This window comes from Camelus bactrianus, chromosome 30, assembly GCF_048773025.1.
Source record: "Camelus bactrianus isolate YW-2024 breed Bactrian camel chromosome 30, ASM4877302v1, whole genome shotgun sequence".
NCBI classification, from domain to species: domain Eukaryota; kingdom Metazoa; phylum Chordata; class Mammalia; order Artiodactyla; family Camelidae; genus Camelus; species Camelus bactrianus.
In genome coordinates this window covers 28,308,970-28,324,336 of record NC_133568.1, presented here as the reverse complement: position 1 = coordinate 28,324,336, position 15,367 = coordinate 28,308,970, and positions in this window count along the sequence as shown.

Genomic DNA, 15,367 nt, shown 5'->3' with positions numbered 1-15,367 from the left:
CATTGCCTGTTAGTGGCATTGAACATAGTCCCTAATGGAAAAACAAACAAGCAATAAACAGTTACATCGGCGCTACCAGCATCATAAAATGTGATTTTTCCTGCAGTCTGGGTCATCTCTTCTTGTGGTCGGCTTACTCGCCTTGCTAGGTTTTTAGGCAGCAGACAATCTCGGGGTGCCCCTGTTCGACTCCGTGGTGCCCCCTTCAGCGGACGGGCCACTCCTTAAAGCAAACACCCCCCACCGCACACACAGTCAGTGACAGCACTGATATGCCCAGTTTACAGGTGAACAGACTGAAATGGCAGGAAAAATGACTTCCTCACGTGACAGCCAGTTATTGCATCTTTCCCCGACACTCTTCAGAGTGCTTTCTCGTATACTTTTGAGCCGAGTTTATTTTGTTGAGTTTTCAGATTGCACTTCTTCTGTGTTGGGCACGATTCCAAATGCTTTAAAAACGTTAACTCGCTGAAGCCTCACTCCATGGCTGTGACAAGGGTACATCAGCCTCACTTTCAGAGGGAGATGCTGGGGGGCAGGGGGCTTAGTCATTCGCCCAGGGCCCCGCAGCTGGAGAGCGGTCAAGCCGGCACCTACACCGAGGACGTAAGTGCACCCCGACGCCTTGCTGCCCACAGCAAGCTCAGCGCAAACAGCCACTAAGCCAGCGTCCCAAGCGTGTGCTCTCAGGCCTCATGAGGACGCGTCTTTATCTTAGCAAATCCATGCACAGCGGTCCTGAGCAGCGACGCCCCTCACATCAGAACAGGATGGTGCTTGGGTGACAGTCGTCGGCCTCGGCCTGCCCCTTCCCTGCTAGAGGGCCGATGTCTGGTTCCACCTGGGCCCCACTTGCCCGGGCCCTCCCCTGAGGGCCGTCAGAGGGGACAGGGCCCAAGAAGTCCTTTCCTTGTCCTGAGATGTCTGCCTGCTGGAATGTAGAAGTTACCGAAAAATGCCCCTGGGCACCATGGAAGGAGGGGAAAGACCTTGCACCTGGAGTTCTAGAATACTCCCCAGTGGTGGGCCAGCCTCTCCCGTCCTCACAAGGATTCAGGTGCAGAGGGCATGAGGTGAGGGGCCTGATGCAGAGGGATTGGAGCTTCAGGGCGGGGTGGGGGGTTGCCTTGAGGTGTGGGTTTTATGGGCACAGGGACACTGTAGCAGTGAGGCAGTTTTCTGCAGGGTGGATTTTGGTATTGACTTTGGTGGCTGCCACTGAAACCTCTTTTGGGACCTGTGTTTTCAGAAAAGTGGGAAACAGACCAAGAATGCCTGCCACGTCTCTCGCTGGGTCAGTTCAGTTCCTCTCTCAGCCAGGGACCAGCCCGACATTAATCCCTCTTACTGCGGCCCCCCCAGGGATCTCTTCTCTTCTCTGAAGGGTCTTCCTGCAGCCCCTGCCCCTTCCTCCACCGTGGTCGTCCCTGTCTTGAGTTATCCCTCACTGCTGACACTTCTTGACAAACATCCCCCGGCGACACCACCTCTCGTGGGAGGGGCCCTGCCTGCCCCAGATACCTGCGCGGGGGGTCCCACAGCCCGGGTCACATTGAAGGAGCCTCCCCAAGCTGTGTCCCGGGGCACCCTGCCTCCCAAGCTGCTGTTCGCCCTCCATCCAGTCCACCTCTTCCCGGTTCCTTCCAGACCAGAGGGCGTCAGGCAGGAGTCTCGGCGACCGTCGTCACACAGCCGCGAGACAGAGACAACGCCCACCGACCGTCCACTGGCAAACCGGCCAGTGAAACGTGGTACGTCCACACGATGGAATGTTACTGGACAATAAAAGGGAATAAAGTACTGACACCCAATACAACATGAATGAACCTGAAATAGATTACGTTCTTGAAAGAAGCCAGACACGAAAGACCACATGTTGTGTGATTCCTTTTATATGAAATATCCACAACAGGAAGTCCACAGAGACGGAAAGGAGATCGGTGGCTTCCAGGGGACGGCGGAACGGGGAGGGACTGCTACTGAGTGGTTCAGACGGGTTTCTTCTGGAGGCAATGAAAACGCTCAGGAAGCAGGCAGAGGTGATGGTACAACACAGGGAATGCACCGGAAGCCACTGAACTGTTCCCCTTAAAATGGCTAATTTTATGTTATGTGAATTTTGCTTCAACTTAAAAAAACTCTTAGATTTAAGGCTCAGAGAGATTTAGGGGTTGGAGGCTAAGGGTTTAGGATTCAAAGGGGATTGATTAAGGGACTTAGAAGTCTAAATATATTTCCTGTGTCATTAGGTTACCCGTTGGCCTCTCTGGGCCGCCTTGGAATCCAACCACAGTGAATAAATATCATTACTCCATGAGAAAAAGCATTCCGAGTTTTGTGTAGCTGATTTACAAACTTCTGGGGTGAAATCTTTTCCTTTTTCATTGTGAAGGACTGTCATTTAGTTTCTGGAATAGCGTCCATCCTTGGCTCTTGTTCTGAATTCATCAATAAAAAGACATCATAGTGGTCACCTTGGGGGATGTGAAATGCAATTTAATCCATTTTCTCTGTTTGTTAGGTGCCCTGGTAATTGGTTTGATGGGCAAGAAGTTTGAAGTTATTGGTTAAATAGAGGCTTTTGGATTATCTGTGAATTTCAATTATCCATGCTTCACCTGGCCCCAATTAGCACTAATAATTGAGTTAACTGAATAGAAGTCACTCCCATCATAGCTGTTTGACGAGAGGCTTATTTACTGTTTCACTAATGGAGCCCCCCAAGCACAAAGCTCCTTTTTCCAAGCGGCACTCACACCCCCAGCCCACAATCAGTCAAATTAATGCTGTTCAACGGGCACAAAGCTAGTTGATAGTACAAAATAAACGTTCTTCTCACAAAGCATGTGTAACCATGCTAAGAAGTGTAACCAGAAATTTCTGAGGAGCTCTTGGTCATCTTGGCCTCGACAACCAGGAGGTATCACAGAACAGACCTAAAGGTGAGGAAGAAACCTGCACCAATGTTTTCAGCGAATCTGTGTTTTCAGTTTCCGTTGGGATGGTCACTCTCTTGATTTACCCCAGTTTAAACTAAGACAGCTTTGTGAGGTGGCGGCTAACTTCAGCAGGCTGCCCGTCTGCAGCCGTGGTATTTATGTTTACTCACCACGATCTGCGTGACTGTGAAGGTTTCAGTTTCTCTTCTCAGGCACATTTGTATTTATATTAAACACAATAAATATCTCCCATTCCAACAGCCCCCTTTTGACCTTCTTTGATCTCTGAATCCCAACATCCCTAAACGCCACGTATAAATTAGCCCAGCCCCTCCCGTGAGGCCGGGAGCCCAGGGCAGGATTTCATGGGCTCCTGGGCCCTCTCTGTGTCTCCAGCATCGTGTTTTCCCATCGCCATGGAGATGCAGCTCTGTGGCTGGAGCCCAGCAAGCCAGCGAACGGAGAAGTCCTGGCTAGGTAGAATTACTAACTAAACAAACGATCCCGGTGCCAGGGAGGGGTGCCCAGGCTCTCCTTTCTCCCCCGCAATCAGATTACAGGTAAAAGTGCAAACACTGGCGGGGAGAGGACGCAGCTGTTCCTTTAAAGGCACAGCGGACACACGTTGCTCTGCAGAAGACACGGCAGCCGGTGGTGAAGATGTGGAGGGCGGAAAGCTGCTTCTGTGAAAATATCACCGTCCTCAATCCCACATCACCGTGGTTTGGTGCACAAGGAATTGAGCCAGCAGCCCACAGCCCACCGGTGGGGACCCTGGGAGAAACCCCCAGGCTTGCAGGCTACACATTGTCCTGTGTGGGTGAATCAGAACTGGGCTCCACCAACACTGCGAGACAGCCTCTCGCTTGGGCATTTTTTTTTTCAAGAATTAACAAATTAACGACTAGCTTCTTCTTCTTTATGGTTTCCAAAATAAGAAAACTGCCTGAGAACCCTCTGGGAATCAGAGCAACAGGCAGGGTTCTCAGCTTTGCTTTTCTCAATGTGTTTGTTTCTTTCACTGGTGTTTCCTTTTAATGGTGTATTTGATTTTGGTGGCAGGCTCATTCATCCATCTCGAAGGAACATAAAAATGGGAAGACGTAAATATCCGACAGGGGAGTAAACGTGCGCATTCATTTAAAAGCGCCAGTGATTTGATTTTTTTTACTGGCAACCTATAAAGATTTCCTAAATGCAAAAAATAGGTAATAATGTCTAAGGATTAATCATTGATTTGTTCCTTTGGTAAATAGAAACTGATCACAGTCTGACGTAGGAACTATGAGGTGAGTTGGGAAATTCTCTTTCCCTTCCTCATCCAATTTTTGTGACACGTCTCAGTCACTGTTCTTGCAAAGTATAATTGAACTCTGTACAAATTATCATTTTTGTATCTCCAGCAACCTCACATCAAAAAGGAATCCAGTGCCCTACACCAGGCGGTCCAATGACTTTTTAAAATAATATTCATCAGCCAATTAGTCTTCACAATTGCCGAGTATTTTTTGGTATATATTCAATATAATTAAAGATATTTTAAAATCTGTATTTTATTTACATCTGTATTATGTCTATATTTTTATATCTATGTATCTGTATTTTTATATTATATATATCATTATAGAGTTCTTCTTAAGAACAGTTTTTCTCCTGCCCAAAGATTTGGTTTTTTACCCCCATTTTTCACTTACATTGTAAAGAACTAAAGGGACTTCAAATTCTCTTAGAACTTGTTTCCAGGTAACAGAGGTGAAAAAAACCATGCTAAAGTCAACTTAATATTCCTTTTCTAAATTTTACATAGTTAGTTCACTCTTTTGGGCAAGGCAAGTCTTTCCCCTTCAGAGTGAAGACTCTCAGTTTGTTCCAATCAACAGCCTCACCCCAGATGTCAAACCCTGTTCTTGTCTGAGGAAATAGTCCTTTAAAATATCGACTTCCCTGAAATCACTTCAGGGCTTTCGATGGTACAAAAGTGGTGTGCCTGGAGGTCCGTTTATGAAAGGAAACCTCAGGAGAACGTTGTCTCCATGGCCTTGGTGACATTCCATATTAGTGAAGGTAGTCATTGGTTAGGGGTTTTGGGGGGAAGAGCGATGCGGAAAGGGTAGTTAGAATGACTGATATTTGACAAACATTCATCTACACAGTTTAAACACCTGTTGCACCTGTCGCCTAGCAACCAAGAAAACCCCATCTCTGCTCTGGGTTTGTCTTGGTACCATACGCATTACAGAAAATGAGAATATAGGTTAAGAAAATGGATCTGCCATAATGATTGCCAGTTTCTGTCCTTACGGCCCTTATGAAATAGTTACTTGCGTTACTGCCAGTAACATCATGTTTAAGTTGCTGCCTGGAGCTGGCCTATCCTATCAGTGTTCACAGACGTAACATTCTAGAAATTTGCTTGCTTTCCAAACGAACGGGGGGAAAACCCTCCCTGAGTCTGGGACCAGGACCTCTCACCTGCCACTGTGCACAGTGCAACTCCGCTTGGCTCAGAAGCGGTGAGTGGAAAGGCCTCCACCTCAGCACAAGAGGACTTGGGCTCCAGAACACTGAAACAGCTGCCTTTCGTGCGCCCCCCGGCTCACCCCACCCTCCTTTGCCAAAACCCTCTGGTTTTTTTCCCCCACCTCCCCCAAAACTGCCCTGCCCCTCTACCCAGCGCACATAGGACATGGGCTGAATGTTCACTAAAAATAGAGCTGTCTTGTTCAAAGTCTTCCCAAGGGTTTTTCCTGGTGAAAACCAAGAATGACATCTGAAATTCACGTGTCTTCCTGCTACCAATCCCATGTCCCTCTTGCTGAATGTCACGTTAATTTAAAAATGTGCTTCCACGAAAACTCAGCCTCTGTGGCAGTGGATCCCAATGGCCCAAAAAGGAGTGTCGACTGAAAAAAAATGCAGACCTTAGCATTGGGAATCATGCTTTATTTGGACAAGAGGCTCCGTGGGGCTCACTTTGATGTGCCTTATGTTTCTTGGAGGCTATTAGCAGTATACGTCTTCGGACCCTTAGAAATCAGTGGTGTCCATTTAAATCGGCGCTGGTGTTGAAACAACAAAAGAAATCCTCTGGGAGCTGTTTGGAAGCAGTTTGTTACGACCCAAGTTCCCAGTAGTTTAATCGTACTTTTCCTGTGATATAAAGAATGACCCCAAAACTTTGCTGGTTGCAAACACGGGGCGTGTTCAGGATACAGCATGTGTTTCGTGGCTGCGGCTGCAGCCGTCCGGCCGGTGTGAGCGGTGTGTGCACCTGCCCCACGGTGGGCATTTCAGGAAGGCCTCCTCCAGGGCTCTGGTTTCCCGGGGTGGAGGGGCCCAGTAAACCCAGGACAGCATCTCGGACGAGAGCGCAATTAAAAATTCAGCCTTAGGGATCAATCATGCACATTATAGTAAATAAACCAGCCAGAGAAACCTACAGCCCACCAACACGGCAGGAAGGAGGCAGCTTGAAAAAAATAATCTTTTTTCCAGAAAGAAAAGGACAATATTGCAAATCAATTATACTTTAATAAAAAATAAATAAATGAAACAGTAAATCTATGGGGGAAAAAAAGAAAGAAACGGATTTTATTTTGCAGGGGAAGTATCAGCTGAGAAATTTATGGCAAAGCAAAGACCTCTTGCAAAATAAATGTCCCCTCTTGGGGCAGAGACAACAGAAACACAGCTCTTTTTGGCCTTACAGTTTAAAAATGCTTTTTCCAGTTACAAAAATACATGGTAGTTTTTAACCGTATTATTTGGTGTAGATAAGTAACCTCTTCAGGGGTGGCCATGAGTGAAAATTATTATATAATTGTTAAGATTGACTGACAAAGGATGTTATTAAGTATTTAAAGAGAGCAGGCAACGATGCTGAGATTTTCAGGGAAAAAAAATCATCTTTTCCAGTTTTACTGGGAACAAAGGGAAGGCATCTCTTCTTCCTGGGACCCAGAAGCCAGAGATCCCCCTGCTGCTTCCAGCTCAGATGCTGGGCGCCCAGCGAGGAAGGCTTCAGATGGCCTGGCTGAGTGTCCACGTCTGGAGTTTTCAGGCTGCAATTTGGGCCTTGCAGGTTTTGAAGTGAATCATTAACTTCTCTGAAGCCTTGATGGCATTTCCGTGGAGCTACAGGTCGGACACTTTCCCCAGTCGTCTCCCTTCTAATTTCCTGTCTCCTCCCCAAATCGAGTTAGAGGCGTCATCCTACTGTGACCCCCATCGACTGAGGTGAAGCCTCAACCAGCACTTCAGACTTCAACCAGAATTTGAGCAAAGTAAGTTGAGTAAAAGGAAGACCGTATACTCTGATACTGAAGGCTTAACTTGCATGTGAAAAGCTGGCCATTAACCCTGCGTTTTAAGTCTGCAAAGGTCTGGGGCTGTCCTTTCCTGAGGAGTCTGACAGTTCGAGGGGCAAACTAGACTTTCTGTTGCAAAGCCCATGAATGGACCTAGGGGTGTTTCTGTATCAAACCTGAAGACCAGTAAGGAATACTCGAGAAGTAAGTCTGTTGACACATGAAGACTTAGGGCGGCCACATCCCAGACAAGTTGTAAGCAAAGAGGACACCTATGAAAACCCAGTGGTAAACACACCTGCGCCTCTCCGTGCACACTCACCCTCCAGCGCTGCAGGGACTGTCCACAGCGTCACACTGTTGAAGTGAAATAAAGGTAAGGCCTCCAGCGGCCAAAGGACCATTGATTTGTTTTGTTTTTGTTTGTTTTTTTCAATGTTTGAGAAAACCCAGCAACAGAGAGCCAGCTAGGATGCCTAGAACACAGCTAGCCAAACGATGTCTTCAAGGGGTTAGAATGTAAAATCAATACGGCTAGCAGCAGCTGACCTAATTCTAAGAAATCAGCAAATCAAATAAATAAAAAAGCTGTCTTTGGACCAAACAGGAGTTTCTAACAAGGCTGCCCACTGAGCATTAGGAGCCCCTTCATTAAGCTCTTAAAGCTGAGGTCCACTAATGCCGCTTGAAGGGGGTGGGCCACTTGCAATCCAAACGCGGGACAATGCTCTCCTTAAGCTTATTAAGTTTACGTCTCCTACAAATGGCTATTTTAAGTGATCTGTTCATGGAGGTGCACACGGCTTTCAAAATCACTGTCTTCATCCTCTCTCACCAAAAAAGGGAAAAGGAGTCAGGGGAACCCGTGGCCAGAAATTAGGTGGCTGTTGATTTGTTTTGAAATAGTACATTTGGATTTCTTTCTCCAATCTTTTTTTTTTTAACTGAAGTATAGTCAGTTACAATGTTGTGTTGATTTCTGGTGTGCAGCACAGTGAGTCAGTTTCACGTGTATATATTCCTTTTCACATTCTTTTTCGTTCTAGGCTATGACAGGGTACTGAATGTAGTTCCCTGTGCTGTATAGGAGGACCCTGTTGTTTATCCATTTTATGTACAGTTGTTATCTTTCTCAGATCTTAAAATGACTTTAAAAAGGTAGTCGGTCTTAATAAAGCTTGTGGACAAACTAATTCTGGGCTGAATGCAAATGGTCGGCCTGAACGCAGGACAGCAAGTGGAGCCAAAGCCCCCCACCCTGCAAACACTGGATTTTATTTTCTTCTACGTTTCCTCGGAATTTTGTGAGCTTTCTAAGAGAAACATGAAAGAAGAGGTGTTATTTGTTTAAGCTGCAGTTACATCCATTGTGTTAGAGTAGGGACCCAGTTATTCATCACACTGCGTTGGCTGCAGAGATAAAGCGTCCTGTGTAATGAGGCTACGGCATTTTAGCCGCAGAAAATGGAAACTAACTCCTCACCCAGTGGAAGGAGGAGGCGGGGAGTCGGGGGAGCCAGCTCAGAAACTGAGGGAAACTCGTAAAAGCTCTTTCAAACTCCTCTCCGCTTCCTCCCCTCCAGTCCAGCCTTTCATCTGGGACGCTCAGAAGACGCTTTAATATAGGATAAATCGGGGCATCTGTTTAAATTCTGTGTCGATGAAATGAACAATGTCTATAACCTCCCCGCCCCCAACGCCATTTCACTGCATCTCATCCAGTTTATCTTGTAAACACAAGAGTTGAGAAGCTAAATTCTGTACTTCTTAACTTGTCTGGGACTCTAAACCAGAGGTATTTTATACGCCTCCATTTAGGAAAACGTATAGACTTCTAAAATCTGACATTCAGAATGCAACCGAGGACACTGAAATAGACAGAGAGACTCTGATGGGAGCTCTTCAGATTTGGACCCTGAAAGAGGAAGGGGTTCTTCTCGACTATTCTCTTGAGCCGAGGGTACTGAGCCCCAGAGGAAACACTCCCACGCCGGCTGCCGTTGGGGCAGGAAAGCCGGCGGTGCTGGGTGCACCAAGAGGCTCTCTCCTTGTCGGCCCAGAGACCCCGATCAGCACAGAAGCCCAGCAGCGCCGGCAGGAACAATGCACCGTGGATTCTGTGCGGCTCATTCTCTGTACTTCTCTCTCCTTCTCGCCGCTGAGGGCAAGATTTTTGTGTTTTGAAAGAAACATAAATAAAGCAGAAGCTAAATAATTAAAGTCTGCTGTTACAGGCCCAAGTGGCAATTACTAGCTAGGGAGTACTTCTGCCGTACTGTCAAAGCCTCGTTTGAACTACGGAAAATGTTTTTCCCAGAGAAAATGTAGTACTTTGCAGCATTTTCAAATAACTAAGTATGTATGCAGTCCCCAAGCGCTGGACACGCGTGCCTGCCTGGAGCGCAGCGGCGCGGTGCGGTCAGGCCTGTAGAACTCTCCTCCTGTCTGTACACTTACCCAACAGGGTATTTAAACAACAAAGACAATGAAGGCAAACCTCTGGCACGCCTGACATCACACGTGCATTTCTTCATTTCCTCACCCCACCTCTAGGGGTTCTGAGCTGCAGGAGTAATTAGCACACACAAGGGCATCTTTAGGCAAGTGATTGCCTATACCTGCCCACAGTAACGGGCAAGGAACCCCTGTTTATCCGGAGCCTCTTCATGCTGCAAGGGGCTGTTTGCCTGCCAGAGGAAAAGCCACTTGTGGCCCCATGGCTCATGTGTTTCTGCGGTCCACTATGACCTCCAGCTCAGTTTCTCAACCATAATAAACAAACACAGGAAGGCAAAAGTGAGCAGGTGTTTGATGTCTCCCCCAAATTCAACAAGTCTCTTGCCATGTTTAATAATTTTTAGATCTTCAACTCTATTTTCATTCACTTCTTAAAATACATTTTTTAAATAATTTACTGTGGTCTTTAGTTAGGAAAACACTGGTTATTTGGACACATTTTTTCCCTCTTCTGTACGTAAAGTTAAAACACATGACTTTTGTTTCAAGCTCACAGAGAAAGAATGTCATTCCAAGTGTACACACTAAAATAAAGATACTTCAGTTAAAGAAAACCTTTTCCATTAAAGTGCCCTCTGCCTCCTGTGGTTCACAGTCCCTGGTTTGGAAATCTGAACTCCAAGGAGGCCTTCGCTGTTCAATCACCCCCTTCCCAGGATCACGACTGGGTGTCTGTTAGACATTACTTTACCACCGCTTCCGTCTTGTCGTTAGTGCAGACCTATTGCAAGTAACTGGGTTTGCATCTGAAACTGTGGAATTAAGTATTTTTCTGACTACTCTCTTTTCTTGGGAAAGGTACACTAGAGACCTCCTCTCTTCTCGGTGCCTGTGTAAATTCAGTTAGTGCCTGCACAGACAGTATGAGAATCAAAGCTGTGAACCAAGGGCTATGTTCACTCTGAAAACCAAGGATGCATTTAAACAAAGAAGAATTTCAACTTTAAAAACACCCAGGGGTTCTAACATTTTCACTTACCACTGAAAAATTACAAACGTCTTCCATCTGTATTTATAGATTTAACAGAGCTGTACTGCAATCAAGTTATCACATTTAACATATGCAATACAATGCTTTCTTTAAAATTTTTTTTCAAGCATAAAATTAAATATGTTCACGTTAAGGAAGGATTGAGGAACACACGAGGGTAAAACACTAATCACACATCATACAAGACAGCTGATTCACATTTTATTTCATATTAAAAATATAAACAAATACATGTTTTGTTTTCATAACTATGTTTATATTTACATATGCCGTTTTAAATCGGAATCACAGAATTCTAACGTTGGAGAATTTATTTAGTTCTGCCTTGTCATTTTTCAGTGAGCTATCTGAGGCCCAGAGAAGTTAAGTGACTTGCCAAGGTCACACAGCCAGTCCTTGTAAAGTCAGGGCAAGAGGCCACTCCTCCCGTCTCTTTCCTTCAGATACCATGCTGTTGGTCTTCACTGTGACGTGGGTCCTTCTCCAAAAGGACTGGAAGGTCCTTGAACAAAAACACCTTGTAGAGGAGTAACACGACACCCGGGAAGATGCTTTATCCGTCAAGCCATTAGATCCCCCTTTTGTGCGTAACAGACCGAGACCACTGGTAATTGGTGATGACACTGCCATTTTTCTAAATAACAACTTGATTGAGCTGTAATTCACGTAGCACACAACACACTGTATATCAAATGGCTTTGGGCACATACACAGTGTTGTGCAACCATCCCCTCTCCCTAGGACCCCAATGCTCCATCACCCCACATCCACCAACAGTACCCGTGTCTTCTTCCAAGTCCCCTGCCCCTGGCAACCACCCCTCCACTCTCTGTCTTTATGGGTTTGCCCCTTTGGAACATTTCATGTAAGAGGAATCTGACAGTACATGGCCTTTTGTGCCTGGCTGCCTTTACTCAGCACACAGTTCTCAGGGATCACCGGTGCTGTGGTGTGTATGATTACTGCATTCCTTTTTTGTGGCTGAATCGTGTTCCACTGTGTGTTTGTACCACCACTGTGTATCTGTTCATCAGTGGACACACATTCGGCTGTTTCCACTTTGGGGCCGTTATGATTAATGCTTCTGTGAACAAGTTTGTGTGTGGATGTACGTTTTCATTCCTCTTGGGCCTGTACCTAGGAGTGCAATTGCTGGGCCACATGGTAACTCTATGTTTAACCTTTTGAGCAACTGCCTGGCTGTTTTCCAAAGTGACTGCATCGTTTTACATCCCTGCCAGCAGCGTGTGAGGGCTTCTCCACGTCCTCGCCCACACTTGTTACTACCTGCCTCTTGATTCTAGCCGCCCTGGTGGGAGGACGTGGTACCTCACTGTGATTTTGATTTGCATTTCCCTAATGTCTAATAATGTTGAGCGTTTTGTGTGTGTTTACTGGTTATTTGCATATTTTCTTTGGAGAAATACCTACTCAGATTCTTACTCTGTTTTTAAATTGGGTTATTGGTATTAACTACTGAGTTGGAAGCGTTCTTTACATACAGTACATGCAGGTCCCTTGTGCGTATGGTATATACGATGACAATGATTTGCAGATATCCTCTCCCATTCTGTGAGATCTTTTCACACTCTTAATAGTGTCCTTTGTCATTTGGATTGGATCTAATGTGTCTGTTCTCTGTATTGCATTTGTTGTCATTTCTAAGAAGGCTCTGCTTAGCCACAAGATCATGATGATTTAATACATATTTCCTTCTGAGAGTTCTACCATTTTACAGTTACATTTACATCTGTGACCCATTTTGGGTTAATTTTGCTGTGTGCTGCGAGGAAGGGGTTCATCTTTACTCTTCTGAATGTGCATATCCAGTTGTCCCACCACCATTTGTTGAGAAGACCCTGCCATTTTTAACAGGAAGCAGAGAAGCATGCCTTTTAGATGATTTTAATAAAATGTCAGAGGAAGAGAATGTGGGTCTGAAGCAGGGACAATACGACAGTTGTCGCACACTATTTATGTCCCTGATGATGGATCTGGGATAGTGTAAAAGCAATGAAACGAACATGGCCCTAACTCCCTGTTCTCTTAACTGGGCTTCACCTTAGCTTTTCTGGAGCCCGCGTCTCTGCTGCTCACGGTGTCCCCAGGCAGCCTGGACAGCCCTTGCCGTCTGAGTCAGGTGACCTCGAGTCACTGCACTTTGCAGTTTGATATCTTTCTTTTCCACATAGTGCCCTTCCAGGAAACTGCCTCATTCTTTCCAGTTCTCAGGCCGCAGGCTCGGGAAGGGGCAAAGGTTACTCAGGTTGTGGGTTGACGTTCAGTATGTATTTTCACTTCAGTGAGGTGCTTGGGGAACCTGCAACCCATGAGAACTAAGTGAACACTCGTCAGTAGGTGACCTTGGAGCAGGATGGCAGACCCTTGGGTGGGAGGACTGTGGTACCTGCAGCGCACTGAGCCCAGTGTATCTGTCTCACTGTTTACAGGGAAGGATGTGAGGATGTGTGGCTGAAGTGAAAAAGCGAGTGTAGAGCAATCTGTGCTGCAAGGTTTCTTTTTTGTAAATTATATGTATATTTTTTAATTTTATATATATATACATACATATACACACACACGTATATTTGCCTGTTTGTGGTTAACAGGGTTAATCCCAGACATTCACTTTTGGATAAAGGAGCAGGTAGGCAGAAATTCTTTTTGCTATACATACTTACATATGTTTGAATATTTTATTTAAGATGTGCATGTACTACTTCTGTAATTAAAAAATGTAAACATTTTAAATGACCCAACTCCATAAAACCATTTAATCTGATGCCTTTTTTAAAAAGCGATCTAACTTGATTTTTAATTTTTTCTGTAATCATTTGTTCATTTAAGATTGCTACTTATCCTTTAAGTCAGTTTTGAAAACTTACATTCCTTAAAAACTTTTAGAAAAATTTTTTTCTTTTGGATTGTTAAATTTATGGCCATAAATACATTATACCTTTATAATTAAAAATATTTTCACATCTTTTATTCCTAGTGGTTGTTTATATGTATTTTCCTTTTGTCTCTTGACTGGACTTGGCAAAGTTCATCTGGTTATCGACTTTTTTAGTTTTATTGTTCGATTCAATAATTTATTATTATTTTTATCTATTTCATTAAATTGTGCTTGACTTGTACTGATTTTTTTTTCCTACTTTCTCTAGATTAATTTTATTTCATTTTGGGGGACAACTTCCTGAGTTGAAATCTTAGTTAATGTAGTTTATAATAAATGTATTCCTACTTAAGACTTTCATATGTAGAGCTGTGGTTTCTCTTTTTTTCTAAGTAGTTAGTAATTTCTGGTTTGTTTTTCTCCTTAAAAAAAATCTTTCAATTTATTCAGTTATGTAATGTATTTTAAATTTCTATTCAATTTTTAATTATTTTTTCTAGTAGGTGGTTGGCTGTCTCTGTATTGTTAATTTTAGGTGGTTTGCACTGTGGCTCGGAAGAATGCCTTTATGATTTCTGCACTTAGGAATTTATCTGTACTTCCTTGTGGCTTTTCTTTTTCCTTTGCAATGATTGTTTCCGATTTGCAGAAAGACTCAGTTCTCTCTTCGTTAGGTATATATTCCATGTTTCATCAGCTCAGCCTTACTGACTGTGTTACTCTCAGCCATCTTGGTCGATGCCCCCTGTGATTCTGCTAGGCGTGTGCTGAGTCGTCAGTGTAACTGGTGATTTGTCTGTTTCCTTGATACTTACCAGTGCCGGCTTTGTCTGAAGCTACAGTGCTAGGTGTCTAAATGCCCGTGACTCTAATCCTCTTGTAGCCGTTACCAGGTTAAAGATCCCTTTTATTTCTTTTCATCACAGATCCTATTCTGTCTGTTGTTTCTATTACATTTCATTTACTTTTATTAATCTTCACTTATGTCCATCTTTCTGTACATAACCTTCTTGCTTTTTTTAGGGTTGTCTCCCATGAATAGTGTGGAACTAGAATTTAAGCTCAGTCTCAGAGTCTCATTTCTCATTTATTTTTGTCCTTAATGTGTTTTCATTGGTTTTACACTGTGTGTTTTCTATTTACTGTGGTTAGTTTTCAACAAAGTTCCCTCCTTCGGGTTTCTTTTCTAGTTGTTACTCATGCATTTTGAACACATACATTGAAGCTTTCTTTTTTCCACCCAGAAATCTCAGTGTGTTTTTTCTCTTTCCTCTGCTCTTGAGGTTTGGGGGCATTGTCACTCCAGATCACTATTGTTATATTCTTTACAAACAACATGTTTAAACGTAGCACTATAGTTTTTCGGGTTTTTCCAGGTTTCTTTATTCACCCTTGTTTTTTCTACCCTTTTTAAAATGTATTTTTTATTTCCAGTTTTCTTTAGTCTGTGATTCAGAAGAAGAATCCAGGCCCTGAGGTTGGCCAAAGCTCAGTGACAGGAAAACATAAAGTTGCAATTCTACATTTTGAGGGGGTTTTCATAAGTGAGGCAGCAGATAGAAAGCGAGACGTAGTGTATAGCTTTAGCATCAGGGTGGGTCCTGGGCCTGGAAGGACAGGAAGGCAGGGCGGGGACAGGTGCCCTGACAGCAAAGACCTGCAGAGCCTCAGAACCGGCCTTTTGAGGAAAGGTCCAGTGGGCACCTCCAGCAGG